Raw genomic sequence first — 25,324 nt, 5'->3', positions numbered from 1 at the left:
ACCCAACAGGGAGACCTATAGTATCTGGCATACAATCTCTTACCTCCAATCTATCAAAATACATTGATACATTCCTCCAACCCCTAGTTGTCCAACAAAAAAGTTATATCAGGGACACAGGACATGTACTAGAGATCTTAAAAGACATCAAATGGAAGGAAGACTATATCCTGGTAACCTGTAACGTTACATCTCTGTACACCATTATTGAGCACACTGCAGGATGTGCATTTGTGAGGAACATCCTAGCCAAACCAACATTCCACTTGAGCAAATTGATTTTATCATGGAGAGTATTACATTTACATTGAATCACAATTAGTTTTGGTCAGAGGGGCTCTGCTACAGACAGGTTCGTGGGACTGCAATGGGCGCGAAATTCGCGCCCAGCTACGCAAATTTGTTTGTGGCAGAGTGGAAGAACCTGAATATTTGGGACAACAATCCCTTTCTACAAAATATCCTTATATGGCTCAGATTTATTGATGATGTCCTATTCATATGGACAGGCACTAATAGTGAGCTGGAGACCTTCTTGGAATATATAAACAACAATGATCTTTGAATTTTACGGCCAATTTCAGGAACCAGATGGTACCATTCTTAGACCTGGAGATATACATAGAAGATGGCAAAATAGAAACCAAATTTTTTTTTAAAAAAGTTGATTCAAACTCGTATATCCCTTCAAACAGTAGCCACCACAAGAAATGGATACAGAATATCCCTAAAGGGCAATTTACAATATTAAGACAGAATTGCTCCCAAGTAAATCAATTTGAGACCCAAGCAGAAATTCTTAGGGATCGATTCTTGGAAGGGGATTATAATCGGGAGGTAGTGGATGATGCGTACACTACTGTATACAACACCAAAAGGGAAGACTTACTGGTCAAGAAGGATACAAGAATAGAACCTCCTTCCATTCCCTTCATCTCAAAATTCAGCTGTGACTCTAAGAAAATTGAGCATATCTTTAAAAAACACCGTAAAATCTTGCTAGGCGATGAAAAATTGAAACAGATACTTCCTGAGAAGCCGAAATTTGTCTATACTAAGGCTGACAACCTTAAAAAACAGCAAGTCTGTAGTACCATACCCCCCCTCAACAGCTCCCCAAAAGGGTACCTGGCTAGGTGAAAAGGAAAAAGGCTTCTACTATTGTAATAGGTGCCACGCCTGCAAGATTAGACGCAACCACTGCACCAAGCCTCTCACCTCCTACATCTGCCATTCAACTAAGGAGGAATTTACTGTTAATAACAGAATTACTTGCGACACTTCTGGGCTAATCTATCTACTGCAATGCCCATGTGGGCTCCAATATGTGCAAAGAACGAATGAAAACTCCACATTAGAGTGGCTGAGCACCAGAGAAACTTAATGTTACGAGCCGCGGCGGCTCTGGGCACCGCCGCGTCTCGCTCCCCTCTCTCCCTGCATCCCGGCCGTCGTCAAGACGAACGGGACATCACTTCCGCCTTACCGCTATTGAGATGCAGCGCCGCGTCCCGGCATTCAGGGTAGCCGGGCGCGCGCGCTAATTAAACCTTAGCCATGTGGCTAAATGTAGGACCTCCCCCCCCCCAGTCCCTTTCTATTGGCCAGTGCACATTTATAAGGCAGGTAGGGGCAATCCTCCCCTGCCGGTTATAGTCCCTGCTACTTTGCATACTACCCTGCTGTGAACCCTCTCCCTGATTATCATTTGGATCCTAATTATTGTTGCCAACCTATTACCTGGATACTGACTTCGATTGACTGCTTGTGACCCTTGACCTATAGCCTGGATACTGACGCTGCCGTATTGCCTGTGACCTGTTTGACCCCGGCCTGGACCTTGGCATTATCGTTTCGCTGACACCCTCAAAACCTCTGCTGGAATCATCACTCCACCTCTGTGTACTCACCAGCGATACGTTCTCACGATATCAGCTCCTACTACTAGAGTACAAGACCTGGGGGCATCAGAGTACCTGTGAGCACATCTAGCTCTACGGGAGAAGCAATTCCTATAGGTGAAGACCTCTGAAGCGGTTCTAGGAGCTGATAACTGGCGCGTAACACATAAGAAACGGACTTGAGAAACATAGCGTGTCCGAACACTTCCGCATCCATCATACCCAGGACCCTTCCCAACTCCACTTTATGGGAATCAAGAAAGTAGACAAACCCTGGAGTAGAGGGGATTATATTGGACTACTCACAAGAGGAGTCACGATTTATTTTTAACCTGAAAAATTTAGTCCCACAAGGCCTAAATATAGACTTTGAGCTTAACCAGTTTCTTTAATTTATCCCTTAATTCCGAATGTAGAAACCTTGAGCTAAGTATTCACCTGTATCCCCGATTTCCCTACACTAGGGCCATCCCCTGTCCCCCCCCGTATATAAGTATCTCCTATACTTTACACATTTTCCAATAGAATGAATCTCTTTTTACTTTATTAATTAAAGGTTACTCGACAATACCTAAAAAAGATAGAAGAGGAGATAGATCTAATCCAGGAAAAATTCAAACCTTTGCAGCACCTGGAATATTATATCAATTTAGAAATATTAACCTTAAGCAAAATTAAGGGCACAGAAGAAGACATTATCAAAAACAAAGAAAGGAAATCACATCAGGGATTATGACCCTAATAGACCAAACTCCTCGAGGGTAACGCAGAAAATACCCATAAGAAGCTCTAAAAATAGACAGCACTTACCAAAAAGACAAACTATATATTCAACTGTAGCCACAAAGGTAATATTTTTTTTTTATCTTTCTGACTATATACTTCTGTCTCCTATTCTCTGGGTTTGCTGAAAAGGTATTTCTAGTTGTCTCTGTAAGTGTGAAATTGCAAATGTATTTTTGAATTCTTTATATGTTTGTATAGATGTATAAGTATCTCCTATACTTTACCCATTTTCCCATAGAATGAATCTCTTTATACTTTATTAATTAAAGATTACTCGACAATAGAATCCTTTTCTGAATGAATGAAGTATATCAACATAACCACTTTCCAATTGCCTATTGAGCATGTTAATCATCAACAGAACCAACCTGAGGCTGGCAACTCCAACCAATCACTGTACGGATTTCCGGCAAGACTTCCTTTAAGTAGCAGCTCCCCATCTCTCTGCTAACATCCCTGAAGAAGCTTTGGCGAAACGCGTAGATTACTGAACCTGCAGCCTTCCCTCTACATCGTTTCATGCTCTGGACTAGAGCTAATAAAAGGATAGAATGCTACAGCATACAATCACCGAATGCGCACCCGATCGGAAGCCGCAGCCGCGACTTCCTGATTCCACTGACCCAACATCCAGATGCGAGAGCAGCGACGTGGCAACTATCGGGAAAGGAGAGGTTTTCACCTATTTGGGGTAAGTCCCTAGCCCCTTACTGCCCGGCCACAGACAGCATCTGCACGCTCATCTTACCTGGATCCACACAGAGACCGCTCGGTTTTTTCAACCTACAACTACCGGGAAATAAAAGGTTTTACCTACTCGGGGTAAGGTCTTAGCCCCTGAATGCCCGGCTACAATTTGCATCTGTATTTTGTTTGGACTAATACAACAAACCACTTGGTTATTCAACCCGCAGAGAATTTATTAAGGGAGCATTGCTACCACCTTGAAATTCACCTATTTGCCTCCGTCAAACCACCATCAGGATGGAACTCTCTGTCCTTAAGGAACTTTTATATTGATGTACTTGGGACATACCCCCCAATATTCCGTCTATTGGGAAGCTTTGCCCTTTGTCAGTTGACATACTTGGACTATAAGTTCCCGTCAGGAACAATACTGTACTTTGAAAGTTCATTTACTCAGATGTGTTATGTACTGAGATTTGTTCTTTTGATATGTGATACATTTTGCAAGGTTCCAACCTATTTTTGATACTTTGATTTATGTGGTTATATGTTGTAAAACTGTATGAAATAAAATTTAAAGGGCACACTATTTGCCCAACTTTTACACACATTTATACCTTTACATTTACTGTGCGCCAAGGGGACCTCCGATTCATGTTTATGTCATTTATCTAAGGGTTGGGACTATCCCTTACTTTCTGGCCCCCCAGGCAGCCTTCCTTTACCACTTTCCACAAGGGAGCGCTAACCACCCCCATCCATCTATAGATTTGGAACCAATTACAATTTCCATTTGCTGTTTATTGCTTAGAGACTGTTTAAAAACAATACCTAATCACCTGCCACCAACTGACATCCCATTTCAAATAATTCAAATTGATTTTATCCAACTTCCTAAGTGTAGGATGTTAGAATATGTATTAGTATGTGTTGATCAATTTTCTGGTGGGGTTGAAGGTTATGCAGTTGCAAAAGCCACTGCTAATGTTTCAGCTAAAAAGATTGTACAAGAATTTGTATGTAGATATAGCATACCACAGGTAATTTCTTCTGATCGAGGTCCTCATTTTATCGGATTTGTTTTTAAGCAAATGTGTGAATTGCTAGCTATAAAACAACAACTTCATGTACCATCCACAAAGTAGTGGGAAAGTTGAGAGACACAATGGAATTATTAAAAATATACTGTCTAAGATATTCAAGGAAACAGGGATGCAATGGCCTGAAGCATTACCAATAGTTTTACATGCTATCGGATTAACCCCTGAAGGCCCTCTCAATTTATCACCAAATTCCTAATTTGACTTTGGATTGCAATACCAGTCAAAGCCAAGGTAATCATGTGACTGTTAACTACATTCTATCGTTTACTACAGTTGAGACAGATTGAAGCTGCTGTGATAGGCACACAATTCCGATTGACGGTGCCTGTCATAATTTGCATCCTGGAGATTGGGTGATGATAAGAAGTTTCTTGAGATCCGGTTCGTTGACTTATTGGTGGGAGGGTCCATATCTCATGCTATTGACATCGCCAACAGCGATAAAGGTCAAGGAGAAAAGCACTTGCATACATGCTTCCCATTGGCAACTGATCCTGATCAAGTAAGAAGATAATTATCACCTTTATTCTACAAATAAGGGATATTTCTGAGACCATAATAATGTCTCAGCCCTTACAAAGGGGTAAGGGCTGATGAAGTCAGGGGATGAGAATCTTGTGAAGAGGAAAAGACAAGAGACGGAAAGAAACTGGTATTCAGAGTTGATAGGTCCTCAACCAAATTTGAAATTATGGTCATTACTTATTGTTATAACACTAAAGACTTTTGCAATTGGTATTTTTCTTGACCTGTATGTTTACAGCCCTGTAAATGGACAACAAAACAATAATGTAACAGCTTCGGAAAAGAGAGGTAAAAGGGATACTACATCACATGAGAATTGCAAAGATTTATCTCCAATATAAGCATGTATTTGTAAACAATGTGAGCATCATTTAGAAAGACAATGCGTACCATAATGTTCAGATGATCCAAATTTTTTTAGTGATCAACATCCTATAGATGTCTTACTTCAATTGATAGGAAAGAAGCTTAATACCAGTGAGTGTTGGGTTTGTATTCGAGTACCTCATAGACATCATAATGTTTGTCTTATACCGTTTCCCATAAATTAAAGTAAATTAGGTGAGAAGAAATGTGGTAACAAGACAAAAGGAGAGTATAGTACTACCATGCCACCACACATAAAGTTGATAAAATATTATAATGTGATACATGAAAATATAACATGTTATAATAAAACTGCTAATCCTACAGTTCAAAGTAGTGAATTATAATGTACCGAAAATATATTTAGGAGCAATAAAAGAATGTTTGAGGATTGTGCAGTTTAACAACTTAAATTTAATTGAAGAACTAATCAATGTACCATTGAGTGGAAAGGTAACTAGGTGGACGATACATTCTGTTAATCTGACCGCTTGTGAATTGGGCTATGAGACAGCTCATAGTTTAATGTCTGATATGCCATATACACTTGCTGAGAATTTGTATTTCATATGTGGAAGGTGAGCATATAAATGACTACCTCCAAATTCTGAAGTTATATATTATATTGGAGAAATCATTCCTAGTACAATTATGGAACATAAGGATCTGATTGACATGATCACTCAGAACATAAACCATAGAACGAGGAGATTGGTAAAAACTGTAAGTACTAAATATAAACATCTTTTTAAAGTAGAACATTCAGTCAAAGTAAAGGTAGGTTTTGAAAATTATTTCACTCATGGACATATAGGATATTTAAACAATATTGAAGCAATTGAACAATTAGCTGATTTGTTGTATAACATTACAGAGATTTATGATGACATTTTTAGATATGTTTCCAAAGAGCTTCAAGCTTATAAAACTGAATTTAATTCAACATAGATTAATATTAGATTATTTAGCTGCACAAAGTAGTGGATATTGTCATACATTAGAAACTGTTTATAGGGTACACTGCTGTACCTATGTAACTAATGTCACAGACAACCCAGAGGAAGAAATAGATAAATATATGTTAAATATAGCACAAATAAAGGATAAATTCAGAATGAATCATAATGATCAAGATTCTGAAAATGATAACCAGTGGGAAAGTTCCTGGTGGAATCCTTCTACTTGGTTTACAGGTATATTTTAATGAGTATCAGGATGGTGGAAAGGTTTATTCTGGACATTAGGAAAATATGTTATTTTTTTAATAATATGTGTATTAATTTATCTCCTTTTAAAATGTGTCCCAGGTATGTTAGGAAAGTTGTGCAAGGTTGGAACGAATGCTTTACAAATTAATGTTGTCTCAGAATCACAAGGGAAAGTCTCAAAATATCAAGGAAAATTGGATATTTGTACCACAACTTAAATGAACATTTCCCTCTTGATAATTAGGTTTTTCTTTGTTTGTAAAGTAGAGGATATTACTATCCTTTTTACTTTGTTTAGAGTTTTTTGTAATTTAAATGTTTTTCTAGTTAAAGGTTATAGTGTGTGAATTGCATTCACAAAGGGGGAGATGTAATAGAATAAATTATGGTACAAATATAAGTTGGATAAAATATTGTTAATGTATTATATGTGTTTAGATGGAATAGTTCAACTGTCTGTATTTCTATGTATTCTGTGCAAGGGTTCAATTATTTCTATATGGCTTTCAATGAATAGGGGGCCTCATTGTACACAGGATGTTCCAATTGATGGCAGATGTGTTAAGTAGGTATAAGCTTAGGAATGTAAAAGGTCACATATACCTTAAGGATATAGGTTTTCTGTTTGATGAAATATCTGTCAAAAGCATTTATAATTGATGTCTTTACTTTAGTAGTGTATTATTTCAAAGTATGTGATATGATTAGTGACGTCTGTAAAGAGGGGTGGGCTTTTATGTATATAATCTATGTACATTGGGTAAAAAACCCAGTCTTGCTTTATCTTTGAACCAAGAATCATGCATTGCATTATGGAAGAATAAAAGAACTTTGCCATTTTTACACTTTCTGATTTTGAGTGCTTGATCACTATCTTTCCAATACAAAAAAGTCACATAATAAAGGCAGTCCCAGTTTGTTCTGTACACATCGAGGTACACCTTCAGTTTGTAAAGACAGTCTAGATGTCCTTTCACTCTTATGATAAATTTGACAAATGACCGAGCAATATTTCAGGAGACAAAAAGAAAAATTTAAATTACTAAAGTGGATGGCCAATTATATACATTGCAAACCTTTTACCAGTAAACCTCTCTTTGTGGGCTTTTCTGCAATCATTACTACTAATATCCAATACTGTATTTCTACAAACCTTGTTAACAGTGGACTACCATGTGTTTCTCTGAAAACCTGGCTATGTGTGCCATCTTAAGTCCTGACACACTGCTATTCAGTGTGCAATCTTTAGCTACTGTGACTCTACTATCAGTGTGCTATCCTCAATTCTTGTGTCTCTGCTGCCTGTATGCAATCCTCAGCTCCTGTAACTTTGCTACTAGTGTGCAATCCAAAACTCTTGTGACTCTATTACCTAGTGTGTTATATTGTGTTACTAGTGTGACATCAGGTCCCATGACTCTACTACTAGTGTGTACAATCTTGACAGTGGATGTATAATTTTTTTAATTTGTAAATTAGCCTTACTGTCTTTATTTCATACAAAGCTCATGGGTGGTGTACTAATTAATGGTGATAACACCGACAACGACATCATAGATAAAACGTGACTTCAACAACATTAAAAAAATCCAGACTTACCTCTTTAATGACAAGAGAACTATCCGACTGTCTTCTCAAAGATCCCAATCAGAAGTAATAATGGCACTGCATGTTTACATCATTGAAAATATCATTACCACGGAAGCTCACAGGGGTACTCAAGTCCAGGAATTTGTTTACAGCTAGCCCAAAGGATGTCTTGGTAAGAGTTCACTGTTCCACCAGGAAAGTCATGGAGTGGCTAAACATGGATCTGTCACCTACACACAGCAGATGCAGTAGTTTTCTGCAGTGAAGTAATATTCATAATAATTGAACCTTTTCACTCGGAATTAGTAGTTCATAAATAGAACGTCAAATCTCACAAATATTAAGCTGTGTCTCTGTGATGTCACTGGTTTTAAAAAATGGATAGGCTCATATTGCACAGACCATAAAATGGATGTCCCCAATATGTGTAGGAGGTAGATTCACTTAAAGTAGTGGTACCTGTATGTGAGAGATTCCCAAGGAGTAACAACACTCCACAGAATATCCAGGGTATAAAATAACTACATTAATACACCTGATTGGAGTATTAACTTACCTACAAGGGTATTTTGTTATTATATCTATTAGAAACTCGTGAAAATTATACAAGCTGGCTTAAATTATTTTAATAAGCTCTCTTCATATACTCTTACGTAAAGGTAGAATAAAGATAAAACTGAATAAATCAACAGCAGAAAAACTAGATGTTCCAAATTGAAAGAAAAACGAAGGGACTTTATACACACACACTTTGGATGTATATTTTACTTTTCATTTGTCCTCTCTGGTCGTGAATTGCCAATGGTTCCTGGCTTAGTTGTTATGTTATTTGTTCTACTTTCCTGAGACATGTGCATTAGAGACTTGCTATCTAGAAACCCCCACTCGATAGCTGGGACACATGGGACTCTGTGATCTTGGAACATGCGCATACTGCAGACCATCTGTCAACTGGGGTAGATTAGCCACGCCATCTCCTACTATCTTCCCCCCTCCACCCACACCAAACCCCAACTTACTATATCTTCCTAAATAATGGTGGCTAAACATGGCAGTTAAAAAAAAAAGAGTAGTCTTGCATCTTAAACGCTCAAAATACGACATAGCACTCCTACAGGAGATGCATTGGAGAGACGTAGATGACTCCACTCAGGGCATATTGGATTGGATATTGTATAACAGCCCCTTACCGCAACAAATCTTGTGGAGTTGCAATAGTAATCTCAGGACATCTACAATACACAATTCAAAATGTATTAATAGATCCGGAAGCGTGCTATATCTTATTAGATTTACTTATTATGGGCACACGCTATATGGTGCTTAATGTCTACGCCCCTAATTCTGCACAGGGAGAATTTATTAATCAGATATTTCATCTGTTGCTACAAAGAAACACTCCTAATTTAATTGTGGGAGTTGACTTTAACCAAGTTGACAATCCATTTGTGTATAGATCTCCAGTACTGTTAGGCTGCAGGTTTGATAACTAACTTGCAGAACAGATGAGAGAGGTCTTCACCTTTAACAGCCGCCTTTCCCGTAGAGCTTTATGTGCTCATAGGTACTCGGATGCCCCCAGGACTTAGCGTAGTGCAAGTTCGTTATGCAACACCGCAGCGGTGGGCCAGAAAAGGATGAGTAGATTGTAGCTGGAGGTCAGACTTTAGCTGAGGTCAAGGGTCACAAGCAAGGAAGAATGGTCAGATAACAGGCCAAAGGGTCAGGGTCACAGGCAAGCAGGCAAGGTCCAAGGTACAGGCAAAAGTTCACAACAGAAAGGCAGCAATAAAGGAATCCAGAGCAGGTCAGCAACAGTGCAGACTGGACGCTATAACCGGCAGGGAGGCTAAGCCCTCCCTGCCTTAAATACTAGTACTGACCAATCAGGGTTTGGCCTGTGAAAATTCTCAGGGGCAGATTAATAAATGTAGGTGTTAATTAGCCTGCAGGCTGTACAATCCTAAACGCTGCCCTATGTTGCCGGGGCGTGCTAAAAGAATGTTCGGCGTCCGGCCATTGCCCTGGCAAAGGTCGGAGTCGAGAAACAGGAAGTGATGTCCCGGTCATCATTGAGACGGCCCGGGATGACAGAACCAGCGGGAAGAAAGTCGCGGCGGTGCCCGCAGCCGTCGTGGCTCCTGACAGTACCCGCCCCCTTGAGGAGGGGTTATGGAACCCCGACACCATGGCTTTTTAGGGAATTTTTTAAAGCATTCCTTAATAAGTCTATCTGCATGTAGACACCTCCATGGCACCCAAGAGTGTTCCTTCAAGTCACAGCCCTTCCATTGAACTAAGAAGTGAATTTGACCTTGGACTTGCTTGGAATACAGAAGTTTTTGTATCACAAATTCTCTGTGTCCTTCCACAGTAACCGAATGAGACCTCTGAGGGTGAACACGTCTGAATTTGCTAGAAAAAATTGCAGGTTTAAACAAAGAACAATGGAAGGTGTTAGGAATTTTCAAAGAGCGTGGGAGTTTCAACCTAAAGGTCTCAGGATTCACTTGCTTGATGATGGAAAAGGGGCCAGTAAATCTAGGACCGAGCTTTTTACAAGGTTGTCTGAGCCTGATATTATGGGTGGAGAGCCAAACCTTCTGACCGACTTTGAAAGAGCATCTCCTACAGTGTTGATCCGCAAATTTCTTGGAGTGAAATAAGGCTCGCTTTAAGGCAGAGTGAACCTTCCTCCACATCTTCGTCTGACTAGAAGCTGTAGAGTGTATACCAGGGTGCCCAGACGGATTAAGCAAAGCCAAAGAGTTGGACCTAGGATGGTAACCAAGACTGCAATAGTATGGGAAGGTACAAGTGGAGGACTGGCAAGAATTGTTGTATGCGAACTCTGCCCATGGTAACAACGTTGACCAGTTATTGTGAAATTCAGAAGTGTATAAACTTAAAAATTGTGCCAGGGATTGATTAACCCTTTCAGTTTGTTCATTGGATTGTGGATGATATGCTGAGGAGAGGCTGATGTTTGTTACAAGGAGTGCACAGAAGGACTTCCAGAATTGAGCAATAAATTGAGAGCCGTGGTCTGAAACAATATCCATCAGTAACCCATCGAGCCGAAAGATGTGTTGGATAAAAAGTGATGCCAAGGTCTGTGCACTAGGGAGTCTGGTTAGAGGTATGAAATGGGCCATTTTGCTGAAGCGATCAACCACTACACATATAGTATTATGGCCTGCTGAGGAAGGGAGTTCCACAATAAAATCCATTGACAAATGTGTCCAAGGTCTAGTAGGGACTGATAACGGCATAAGCTGACCAGAAGGACGGTTTCTAGGGGTTTTGTTTTTAGCACAGATTTCACAGGAGATAACGAAGTCTCGAAAATCCGAAGACATGGTGGACCACCAAATGGACCGTGAGAGATTTTCTGTGGTTTTACAGATACTTGGATGTCCGGCGGTTTTATGATCCTGGGCCTCAGTGAGGACAGCCTTTCGGAGATGTATCGGCACGAATAAGCGGTTTGCGGGTGTCTCAGAGGGAGCTAATTTTTGGAATCTGCAAAGGTTTATACCCAAGTTCTGGGCTAAACCGGCGTGGATAATTGAAGGTGATTATAATTGACAGTGGTTTTGGAAATGGTGCATGATGAGAGGCAACACTTCTGGATAAAGCATCAGCCTTAGTGTTCTTAGATCCTGGTGGAAAACTGATAACAAAATGAAAATGGGTAAAGAACAATAACCAACGGGACTGCCTCGGATTCAGTGATTTTGCTGATTCAATATACTGGAGGTTCTTATGGTCAGTGATGACTGAGATGACATGGATGGCTCCTTCCAGCCAGTGACACCATTCTTCGAAAGCCCATTTAATGGCTAAGAGTTACCAACATCATAGTTGGCCCCTGCAAAAGAGAACTTGTGGGAGACGAAGGTGCAAGGAAACAGTCGGTGATCACCAGGATCTTTTTGAGAGAGTACAGCGCCCGCACCAATATCAGAGGCATCAACCTCCAGAACAAAAGGCAGCTCAGGACAAGCAGGAAGAGAGCCATGGCGGTGCCCGCGGCCGCCACGGCTCCTGACAATTACCTAGACATTTTGCACCTCAGGAGCGAGGACATCTCTCTAGATTTCAGACCGAACATGCTCTTGCTGATCCTTGGAGACTCTTCAATCCATTAAGTCATTCTTACGCATCTCATTCAGGAGTACATAAATCATTTTCTCGTATTGTTTATTTTTTAGTCTCCCATACTGTAACTACTACGATTTCTGACTCCACGGTTGAACCCATTGTAATATCTAACCATGCATTGTTTTCTATCACAGTTAGATTACCTCTCTCCCAATCTCGTACCTGCATTTGGCACTTTCCCTCACACCTCTACCAATCTTAGAAGCTTTGTCAACATATTAAACGTATGGGATGAATATATAGGTGATAATATAGAACACTGGGACGAGACCATATTTTTTTGGGAGACATCTAAAGCTGTTCTCGTGGTCATATTATTGGTTACACTTCCAATTATAATAAGGTGAACAGATACAAATATCTTTATATTAAGACAAAGTTTTTATATAATCACATGTCCCAGTGTTATAGGATATATGTCTCTGACCCAATTGATGACCATCTGCTTGAATTTCAGCAGATACGTCAGCTATTAGAATGCCGCTTACTATCCGAGGCCAAACTACAGATGGACTATACAAAAATAAATTTTACCGCTGGGGAAATCGTATAGGCAAATTTCTTGCTAATATTGCCAAACCAGCTAGAAGCAAAAATCCCATAGTTGCCTTATGACATGACACTGATGACATACTTTTGACAAAATCAGAAGAAATTGCAAATGGATTTCATACTTACTACTTGATCTTTTACACAGCCACCACACCAACCCTAGCCTCATGGATGACCTCTTAACCGAGGCCAGAATACATAAACTGACTAAAGCCCAGAAGGACATACTGGATAGTGAAATTACTGAGCAAGAAGTCATTGCCACAATCACTAATCTGAAATTGCATAAATCTCCTGGTCCAGAAGGCCTTCCGTCTAAATATTATAAATGTTTGCAACCGGACATAACTCCAACATTGCTTGAGTTGTTCATGCATATCCATAGGGAAAATCCATTATATCCTACTTTTAATTGCTGCCTACACCATCTTGATACCAAAGCTAGGAAAAGACTCACAATCAGTAGTTTCATATAGACCAATTACTCTGCTCAATCTAGATTTTAAATTATTAGCAAAAATCATGGCCACTCGCCTCCAGTCCATATTGCCATCACTACTAACCCATCATCAGCTAGGTTTTGTGTCTGGTCAACACTTGGTGAAGGGCATTCGCACTGCTATAGCAGTGGTATCATCATCAGCATCTGTTACCACCTTCACAAATGTACTTTTAAGCTTGGATGCTAATAAGGCGTTTGACACCGTGTCTTGGCCTTACATGTTTGAAGTCCCGAGACGTCGTGCCTTTGGCGAGGCTGTGAAAGAGCTCCTAGATCGCTGCTGATGATGCAGTCGCGGAGGGCGGAGCTTGAGCCACACATAAAAGTCGCTAGCATTCCACTGCTATTTACATGCGCCGAACTTATGCGCAGAGTAAGATATGAACTTGGCTGTAAGCCAGAGCATTCAAACCAAAGAAATTGTCTCTCATATGTGGCTCCACAGTAAGTTCTTTGTTTGAACCTAAAAGCCATGTGAGTCATAATTACAGGCCGTATCTAGTTGCATGGGCGGGGCAGAGGTCAAGCCCACCCATATGAACCAATGCATTGTGGGTAAAGGTTTGTAAGCTATTGAGAGAGACACATCAGTCTCTTTCGATCACTCCACACACATACTTGGAAGTTGGGGACCTCTCTTACACCTGGAGCACTGAGGACATACCAGTAAGCTTCTATCTGTAACTTTTAACTTCTTATATCTGTCTGTACAACTCTCCTTGCTTGCATGTATTTCTATTAACTTTCTTTTGAATCCTTCATCTTCTTATATCTGTCTGTATAACTCTCCTTGCTTGCATGTATTTCTATTAACTTTCTTTTGAATCCTTTACCTTATATGTAAAGTTTTCCATTTAACTTTCCGGATCTTAGCCTTTTCACATATACTTTAAGGAATGTTTGCTAATTGCATTACAATGAATTTCCATCCCCCTTATCTCTTTCACCCTCTATGTTCTGACCACATGCCACTCTCTCTGTTATCTTATATCTTTCTCTCTCTTTCTTTTAATCTTTCTTTATCTACCACTTAAACATATATCTGTTTATTTACTATGTGTATATGTATATATATATAATTACTTACCTGCAACTTCTAATCCCATCCCCCATCTTTCAAGACCACATGGCATACACACATGCATTCTTAAAACACATTCATTCTCTGTCTCTATACACACAACACGATTGAGCAATACTGATGATATACTCACTCCTATACATTTCTCTTACAGCATATACACTAGTAAATATATACAAACACACACACACACAACAGAATAGGATATTATATACTTACTTCTGAAGTTTTAGCATTGTCTGTTTAATCTATAATGTGTTATCTGTATTGTATGTATGCATTTATGTACTGTATGTTTGATTATCTTTGTAAAGTAAAAGACTTGTATCCTTATGCCTGTTTTGTATGTAACTGGAATGAATTGGATGAATGGATTTTTATATAGATAATGCAGTATAGTGAGGTAAATGATAAATTGGCATTTATTTAGGGATTAACGCATAATTGTGGGCTATTTGTGTAATATTTAGGCGAGATATATATGTATATATATATATAAGTATATATATATTTATATATAGCCTTATCAAACACAGGAATCGCATAAGTCGCTTCTACGGATTTCTAGTTGGGATGCGCAAGCATAACAACTGGGACACCTTGTTTAATAATGCCTCTAAAGTACATCTGAGATGTCACGGGTGCGTATTATTCAACGTGACTAAAATAGCCTAAAAAGACGCAAATTGCATTATATCCCAATAATTAATGAGAATGGTTATTAATAAGATCAAAGGCATTGTATCATTATTATGGCGGATCCCAGGATCCTACAACAGAGGCTTTCTCTGCTTTGATAGATTTTTTTTTATTCTTCTCCGTTCACTTCTCTATTTGTCATGGATTAATTAGCGAAAAGTGTTTATGACCAGGGGCACACGACAAGGCTGCCCCATGTCCCCATTGCTTTTTAATTTAGTTGACCCTATGCTTAGGGTTCTACAAACCTGGTAACTGTTTAAGGGCATTTGTATTGGTGACATGGAGGTAAAACTATCTGCGTTTGCAGATATTTTACTATATCTAGTCCTAAAGAATCTCTACGTCCCTTAATGATCCCCATTGATGATTTTGGAAGAGTCTCGGGATTCTCAGTAAATTTTGACAAATCACTAGCTCTCTATCTTAGGCCACATTGGACTATTTAGTGTCAGAATCACTAGGTGGAATTGATGATACTTGCCAGCAGTTGGCGCTACTGAGTACTGAGGCACGGAGTCTAACACGCCGTTGGTTTTCACCAGGAACCCCCGCAAGGAGGTATGGACTTCGCTGCAAGGGACGTGCTTGTCACGGCCCTCAGTATCAGTCAGCTGGCAAGGTAACAATTGAGACAGCGGTGATAGCCGTCCAGGATGCAGGATGGAGTAGTCAGCAAGCCGAGTCAAAACCAGAGGAACGGATATAGCCAAATCAAAAGCAGGAGAATGGTCAGGAAAACGGGTCAATGCCAAGTATCACTCTAAGCCAGAATCAGGAACCAAAGGAGAAGTCAGGAACAAGCCGAGGTCAGAATCCAAATAACAGCAACACAGGAACAAATGCTGGAGCAAGGCTGAAGACCAAATACTCTGGCACTAAACATGTGTCAGAGGCTGCCTTATATACCCTAAGGTGCCTCCTGATAGGGTTAGGGAGATTTTGGCGGTAAGACATGCTGGCTGCAGACAGGTGAGCAGATATAGCGTCCCACTGCTAGGCAACAGGATGTGGTTGCTTGGAAGGTGCAGGCGTCCAACTCCTGCACCAAGTATGAGTGCGGAGATGGCGCCTGACAGTACTCTCCCCTTTATTCTTTTTCAGGGCTTACAAGGTCGACTCTCTCTCCTTCTTGAATTTGGCCAATAAGCGAGGGGCATGTATCTCTTGTACATCGATCCAAGATCTCTCCTCAGGGCCATAACCCCTCCAGTCAACAAGATATTGGTGGCGACCCCTGGAGATCTGGAAATCCAGAATCTGATTGATCTCATATTCCTCCCCATGATCAGTCTTTACTGGGACCGGGGGTGGGGTTCTTTTGATAAATCTGTTGAGAACGAGGGGTTTAAGTAGAGCAATATGAAACACATTGTGAATCTTGAGTGATGGAGGAAGAAGGAGTTTGAATGTCACGGGATTTATAACTTGAGTTATTTGAAAAGGTCCGATATAACGGGGTGCGAGCTTCATGGTGGGAACTCGAAGTCTTAAATTCTTTGTGGATAACCACACTTTGTCCCCAAATCGAAGTCTGGGGACTGGTCTACGGCGACGATCGGTGCTAGCTTTATAGCGTCGGGAGGATTCCAATAATTTGGACTTCGCCTGAGACCATATTTAAGAAAAGTCCTGAATGAGATTCTGCACGGCCCGAAAGCGCTGAACCAGGTTGGGAAAGTTCAGGAAGGAGAGGGTGAAACCCATAGGTAAGAAAAAATGGAGACGCACCAGTAGATACATGCACCTGGTTATTATGAGCAAATTCTGCCCAACACAAGAAACGACTCCATTCAGCCTGATTACTCGAAGAGTAGGTCCTGAGAAATTGTTCCAAGTCTTGGTTGACCCTCTCCGTTTGGCCGTTGGTTTGAGGGTGGTACCCTGAGGAAAACTTTAGATTGACCCCCAACTCTTTGCAGAAGGATCTCCAGAACTTGGACATATCCGAGATAATATCCTAGGGACAGCCGTGAAGACGGAACATCTCCTTGATGAAGAGGTTAGCAAGGATAGAAGCCAAAGGAGGTCCCTTGAGAGGTATGAAATGTGCCAACTTGGAAAATCTATCCACTACCACCCAGATAGTATTGAATCCATGGCTAGCTGGTAAATCGGTGATGAAATCCATAGGCATACTAGTCCATGATCTCTCTGGAATAGGAAGTGGTACCAAGAGTCCTGCAGGAGACTACCTAGGTGTCTTATGTCTGGCACATATTCCACAAGCGGCAACATAGGCCTTAACGTCCGCCTGGATAGAAGGCCACCAATAATACCTAGAAATCAACGAGAAGGTCTTCTTGACACCCACATGCCCGGCAAACAGAATCATGGACACATTTGAGAACCTTGGGCCGAAGCCTGGAAGTGAGAAATAAGTGACCAGGAGGAGGAACCTTGGTTGAAGTTCTGGTGAGGGCCACAATGGTAGTAAGATCCAAGATGGTTCTGGTGGTGGGGACGGGGTGAAGATCTTTATCATAAAATGACCGGGAGAGAGCATCCGCCCTGATATTCTTAACCCCAGGTCGAAAGGTCAAAATGAGATTAAAATGGGCAAAAAACAAGGACCAGTGGGCCTGACGTGGGTTCAGACACTGAGCTGTTTGCAAGTACGTTAAGTTCTTATGGTCCGTGTAGACAGTAACAGGATGCTCAGCCCCCTCTAGCAAATGTCTCCACTCCTCTAGTGCTGTTTTGATGGCCAATAACTCTTTCCCCGATACCATAGTTTAATTTGCTGGAGGAAAATCTTCTGGAACAGAAACCACAGGGATGAAACTTTCCATCGGAATCTTTCTGTGAAAGAATGGCTCCTATGGCAATGGAGGATGCATCAACTTCAACAAAGAAAGGCCGAGACAAGTCAGGTTGTAGCAAAATAGGGGCGGAGGAGAATGCCCTTTTTAATGACTGAAAGGCACTGAGGGCTTCAGCGGATCATGATTTTGCTGCTCCCTTGCTGGTGAGAGCAGTAATGGGAGAAATGAGAGTTGAAAAGTCTTGGATAAAGTGCTGATAATAATTGGCAAGCCAATAAAGCGTTGGATCGCCTTAAGGCCCAATGGTTGTGGCCAATTGAGAATGGCAGCCACTTTCCCAGGATCCATGGAAAGACCAGCACCGGACACAATATATCCCAGGAAGTGGACCTGAGAGTCTTCAAAGACACACTTCTCCAGCTTGCAGTAAAGGTGGTTGGAACATAGTCGAGAGAGAACCTCCTTGACGTGACCTCTATGGGATTCTAAGTCTCTGGAGAATATAAGTATGTCATCCAGATAGACAACAACTGAGAGATAGAGTAGGTCTCGGAAGATGTTGTTAATGAACTCCTGGAAGACCGCTGGGGCATTGCATAGGCCAAAAGGCATCACCAGGTATTCATAGTGGCCATCCAAGGTTAGGGAGATTTTGGCGGTAAGACATGCTGGCTGCAGACAGGTGAGCAGATATAGCGTCCCACTGCTAGGCAACAGGACGTGGTTGCTTGGAAGGTGCAGGCGTCCGTCTCTTGCACCAAGTATCAGTGCGGAGACGGCACCTGACATTTAGCAACCTAGGGGTAACGGCGGCATTAATTTTCCTAACATTGACTTTATAACCAGCCCTTCCAGCTTAGATATTTTAGAGACTGGCTGAAAGGGACTGAAATCTATGCCAATACCCCCTTAGAACATCAATTCCTCCCCAACATCAGCCTTCCGGCATTCCTACACATGCATGATCAGGAAATCCCTGTAGTTATACTAGACAACCCTCTCTTTTGCTTACCACTAGAAAATTATGGCACATACTTTGCCATAAACATAAGTTGAACTCCTATTCCTCTGTCCACCTCCCCCTGCTTGATAATCCGAATTTCCACAATGGCATGGCTGCCTACCCCTTCACATTTTGGTCTTGCAAAGGGCTTTGGGACTGTGCTAAAAAACCTAAGACCTTCGCGCAAGCAGTGGAAACCCATGCAGAATTCAGAACTTTTAACCTAGAATTTTTACAGGCATAGCATACGAGTGTAGTACTTAGGTCCTTCTCCCAAGCTGATTGGACCAATCCCTTGGACAGCTTACTTCTTCAGACGCTACCTTCCAAAGGTGCTATTTCTCTGCATTATAAATTCCTTCAGCCTGCATTAGACTTTGATGCCTTAGGCATGGGATTGGAACAATGGAAGAAAAGTTTCCCTAACTTAACCACTAAATTCTTACTCATTTCCCTTGTACAAGCCACTAAACTACTACTCGCTACCAATTATGTTGAAATGTTTTTGAACATTTACCACAGAACCTATTTGTCCTCATCCTGTCACTTTAAAATAGGCCTTACCTCAGACCATACTTGTCCCATGTGTGGCTTTCCCATGGCGGGTATTACTCATTGCTTATGGGATCGCCCAGTTATTAAGTGTTTTTGGGCTAGCGTCTGGAGGTTCGCTAATGACCACGTGGTGAATTATGTTTCCTTAACGGCTGAGTAGGCCATTTTTGGTAAACTACCTAAAGATCTGAAAATAACTAAGGGCTGTAGGAAGTTATTACTAGGAGTCTCCAGATGTGGGCCCAGAGATTGCCCTCTACACCAGGACTAGGTGTGGGAAACCTTTATAAATACTTTATCAGATTCACTTAAACACTGTATCCATCATTGTTTCAAGGACACGGTTTGGTTTCAAACTAGAATGTATATTAATGATCCACCGAGCAATCTCTCATAATTTCATTATACTTATGGCTCCTAGAAGGGATGTACCACTATCTGATTTTTTGTAAAACTGTAAGATCATTTTGAATTCTAATAATGGTTGTAATATATTTATATAAACATGTTTCAATAAAAAGTTATTTTAAAACAAATTATACAAGCTGTATTGATAAATTAGTTTAATTGTTCAAACTGAAATATTCTGATGATTTCTATTGTAAATAAAATGTAGGAGGAGCAGTAGCTGTTAGGACTCCTATATAGAACTATGCGAACAGCAATAAGAAATAATGGAATATCATATCTGTTGAGTATGCATGCGTAATTTTATTTTTAATTTAATGAAATACAGAAGCAATTTCCCACCACCATTATGGCATTACACATGCTGTGAATTAATATCAAAGAATTAAGCAGCTCTTTTTTCAAAGGGCATTTTTTTAGTGCTCTAAGACCCAAGAAATAAACAGCCAGTATTAACATTACTTAGTAAATGATTCTTTTCAATTTTTAATTCAGTTTAGTCCTAATGAGTGTCCAATCATTTTCAGTAAGGTTAAGGACAACTAATAAATTTAGCTTTGAACATGTACACATCTACATGGTTAAATATTTCTCAACAGCAGAACTACAAATACTTGAATTGATAAATAAAAATAAGCACATAGTGCAAAATTAATTAAACACGTTAAAAACAAAGTGCACACTTGTCACTTGGAAAGTTAAAATATGCTGTGAAACTGAAGGACTGAAACAATATTATTCCCTTGGCAACAAGTTGGTGCTCTGCCATTAAAACAATTAAAGTAATAGTTGTGCATAGTGAAAACAAACAAAGGGGAATGCAACCTATATACTTTGAAGAAAGCCCTGACCAAGGTTGTCAATGATTTGATCACAGCTAAAACTAAAGGCCATTACTCTCATCTAATTATCCTGGATCTCTCTGCTACATTTGACATTGTTGACCACTGTCTTCTCATATAAATGCTACAGTCCATAGATCTTCAAGACACTGTTCTATCGTGCTTCTTATCTTACCTTTCTTATCTCTATTTCAGTTAATTTCCCTGCATCCACCTCCACTCTGCTTCCTTTATCAGTTGGAGTACCACAAGGTTCAGTCCTAGATCCTCTGCTATTCTCTATCTACACCACTTCTCTTGGAAAACTAATAAGCTCCTTTGGATTTCAGTATCAACTCTATGAAGATGATACACAAATTTATCTATCCTCTCCTGATCTATCACCATCTGTGCCTCGCGTTACTGACTGTCTTTCTAACATTTCTGTCTCTATTGGCAATATGACCATAAATCCTATCCCGCAAGCCCGCTGCCTATGTGTAATCCTTGACTCGCAACTATCGTTTGTTCCCCACATCAACTCTATATTTACATCATGTTGCATATATCTAAAAAACATTTTCAAAATGGTTGCCTGTTTTTCAACTAATCCAATATATATTTCTTCTACTAGCATACAAGGCCATCAACAAAATTGCACCAACATACATCTCCTCATTTGTCTCGTAATATCTCCCAACTCGACACCTCCATTCTGCACAAGATCTGCATCCCTCTTCCACTCTCATCACATCCTCCCATTCCTGGTTACAGGACTTTTTTCGAACTGCACCTACTTTTTGGAATTCCCTTCCTCGCACAATAAGACTTTGCTCTAGTCTTCAAGTGTTCTCTGAAAACCCACCTCTTCAGACAAGCTTATAATATTCCTCTTCCACCCTCTTAATCTCCCTAAGTTACCATATTACCACTACACATCTAACCTGAGACTATTTACTCTCTGACCAACATTGTTGTGTGACTGGTCATACTGCCCACTAAATACTTTTACCTTTGCATTCTAGCTACACCAGTATACAATATGTAACACTTACCCTTGTGTATCAAACTCCCATTGTCCCATAGATTGAAGGCTTGCGAGCAGGATCCTCTTACCTTTCTGTCTGTATGTATTACCTAGTATTGTTTTTTTACTGTTCGTTCCCAATTGTAAATTCTACGGAATCTGCTAGTGCTATATGAAAAAGTGTTGAGGGTGATTTTACCCCACAAAAAATCAGAATTAATAATGGTTGATGAAAAAAAAAACCACTATAAAACATTCCCCAGAATCCAGGACTTTTCCCGTGCAGCCCCCCTTCACTGGAATGACCTCCCTCGCTCCATCCGCCTCTCTCCCACTCTTTGCTCCTTCAAACGTGCACTCAAAACTCACCTCTTTCTCAAAGCCTACCACCCGTCCACTTAACCCATATCTCCTTCGCTCATTCTCCCCTCTCTCCCATTGCCTCAACCGGCTCCTCTTGTGCCTGGTCTGTCAACCCTCCCTTAGGATGTAAGCTCGAATGAGCAGGGCCCTCTTCCCTCCTGTCTCCTTACCCGTTCTTCTGCTCCGTGTCTATTGCATCTGCCTGCCTGGAGTTTCTGAAGTATTGGTACTTTTTGTTTATTGTTCTGTACTGTTATACCTTGTATAGTCTACTGTTTGTACTATGTGCGGCGCTGCGGAAACCTTGTGGCGCCTAACAAATAAATGATAATAATAATAATGACATTCTGCCTCTTTTCCTGGGAAATGTTGGACACAACAGTGTTAATGCTTTTTAAGCTAGGATATATCCCAATAAACCCAGAATTCTATGCCAATTGTATTTTGAAAACAAATAGAAACATTTCGGAATCAGTCTCAAGCCCATATTATCTACACTGATTGTAAATTGTAGTTCCTGTACTTATTTAAAATATAAATAATCATAGCTGAAACATTTGTGAACCCTTTCTCAAAAATTGATGTTTAAAAACTTTTTCCCCCTTATCCGTTGGCCAAATAATGGGGCTGATGCAGGGATGGGAGTAAATTACTCTTAAAAAAAAGAACACAGAATAATAACGTATTTCCACCTGTTTGTAGAGCCGTACACATCTCAAGATGCAATTACATCCATATCAGCAGCATATGTGCCTGGTTTAAAACACATTATCATCATCAGCTAGTATTAGCCCCTGGCCTATAGCAGGTATAAAATATATATCTTTACTAACTGGCGTATATGTGTGTAAAGCGTATTAGCTATTGAGATTATGAAAATGAATAAATTATAAGCAATATGTTGTGAGCCGCGGCTCGTGTCGGAACCTCTATTACCTGTCACTTCCAGTTTTCCGTTCCGCTTGTCACCAGGGCAATGGTCGGAATGCTTTCTCAATCAGCGCTGTGTCCCGGTATCTGTGGCAGCGGGAAGCGTGCGCAAATAGTATAAATTAATTAGGCATCTCCTGGGGTCTAATTATTACACATTAAGACCCCAACTCCTAATTGGCCAGTTCTTGTATTTAAAGCAGAGAGGGCTTAGCCTCCCTGACGGTTATATTGTCCTGTGTGCTGCACATTTTGCTGACTAGCTTTTTGTTCCTGTGGATACTTTGCATTATTAACTTGATTACTGTTCTGATCTTTGGCCTGTTTTTGGACCCTGCTTCAACGCTGATTGCCCCTGCCCATTGCCTGTCTTTTCGATTATACGTGTTTGCAACCTGCCCTGACCTCTGGCCTGTCCCTCCGAACATAATCAGTTCTACAGGAAAGGCGGCTGCTAACAGTGAAGACCTCTATCCTGTTTTGTTCTAAAAGTTTATCTAGATTGCTGTTAGCCTTAACAATATTATGAATAGCAGTCTCTTTAATCCTGTCCTTTGATATCGCCTGGAAAGTTTTACATTGTCTTTTTTCTTTGTTACCATTTAAGCATTGTATTGTACCTGACTTATTTATATATTTGCTGTTCTGTTTACTGCATGTGTTTACTTGTTTCAATATTTTATATTCATGTGTACTGCACTGTCATAAATGTGCTATTGTATATTGGATTGCATGTGTATGTATACAAATGCCTTGCAATGTATAAAGTTAATTTACACAAAAAATTGAACAGTACTGTGCACATTTATTATAATGTGTGTAATAGGTGACTGTAAATATGGTCCCCATCCCAATTCCTCAGTCAATGTGATTTTAATGAAGCTTTAATAAAAGTTGTACTTTATATTCTATCTTCTCTATCTGTAATGTACTACCTTACAAAGATATTCACAGACTGGGAAGGTCTGAACAGCCTGCCAAATACCTGGTGAGGAGTTTGCAGCAGTGTTTTGCTAATTTTAGGCTTAGCTCTTGTTGGCTGTATTGCATAAAGTTTACATATTTTATTCCATAGTTACAGTCCACTATCCTACTGGGATCCACACAGGGTTTGCCTCAATAGAATACTACTTTATATGCACTGGAGAACAGTGAACTACAGCTAGTAACTGAGTGAGGTATATGGTGTGGCGAAAAAGAGTGGACTGTGTAAGCACTATTATTTGTATTTTTCTGAAGTGAGATTTAACACTGGAGCAATGGAGCTCTCCTGAATATCACTGATTAATTTCTTTAACACTGCTACCCCCTCCTCTTTCAATTCTATCTATTTGCCTGCCCAACTGCTCTACACTCTATGCTACCCCTTCTGTGTCCCTCTCTCAAATGGCGCTAGATCGCCGTTGAGGGCGGTATTTATAGATTCTAAAACTCGCAAGATCTTAGATCTGATGATGTCAAGATGACGTTTTGCCTCTTTTTCGATTCCGAAAAAGCGGGAAAGTACTGAGCCGACTCGGCTCGATACTCAGATCCTCTAAGTTCGGGTGTGTTCGGTTTCCGAGGAACTGAGCCTGAGCATCTCTACTTGTAAATAGTACACATTTATTAAGGTTCCAATCCACATTTATCTATTAGTCAAATGTATTAGAGATTATTTATACATAGATAATAATACAGTCATGGACAAAAGTTTTGAGAATGACACAAATATTATTTTTCACACAGTCTGCTGCTTCAGTTTTTCTGATGGCAATTTGCATATACTCCAGAATGCCATGAAGAGTGATCAGATGAATTACATTAAATTCAAAGTCTCTCTTTGCCATTACGATTTATCCCAAAAACAACATTTCCACTGCATTTTAGCCCTGTCACAAAAGGACCAGCTGAGATCAGGTCAGTAATTCTTTCATTAACACAAGTGAGAGTGCTGATGAGGACAAGGCTGGAGATCACTTTGTCATGCTGATTGAGTTAGAATAACAGATTGGAAGATTTAAAAGGAGGGTGGTGGTTGAAATCATTGTTCTTCCTTTGTTAACCTTGGTTATCTGCAAGGAAATATGTGCAGTCATCATTGCTTTGCACAAAAAAAGCTTCACAGATAAGGCTATTGCTGCTAGTAAGAATGCACCTAAATCAGCCATTTATCGTATCATCAAGAACTTCAAGGAGAGAGGTTCAATAGTTGTGAAGGAGGCTTCAGGGTCCCCAAGAACTTCCAGAAAGCGCTAGGACCATCTCTTAAAGTTGATTCAACTACGGGATCGGGGTACCGTCAGTGC

Source organism: Mixophyes fleayi, chromosome 7 (genome assembly GCF_038048845.1).
Source record: "Mixophyes fleayi isolate aMixFle1 chromosome 7, aMixFle1.hap1, whole genome shotgun sequence".
Lineage (NCBI taxonomy): Eukaryota > Metazoa > Chordata > Amphibia > Anura > Limnodynastidae > Mixophyes > Mixophyes fleayi.
The sequence above is the reverse complement of the archived record's forward strand: the minus strand, read 5'-3'. Positions refer to the sequence as shown.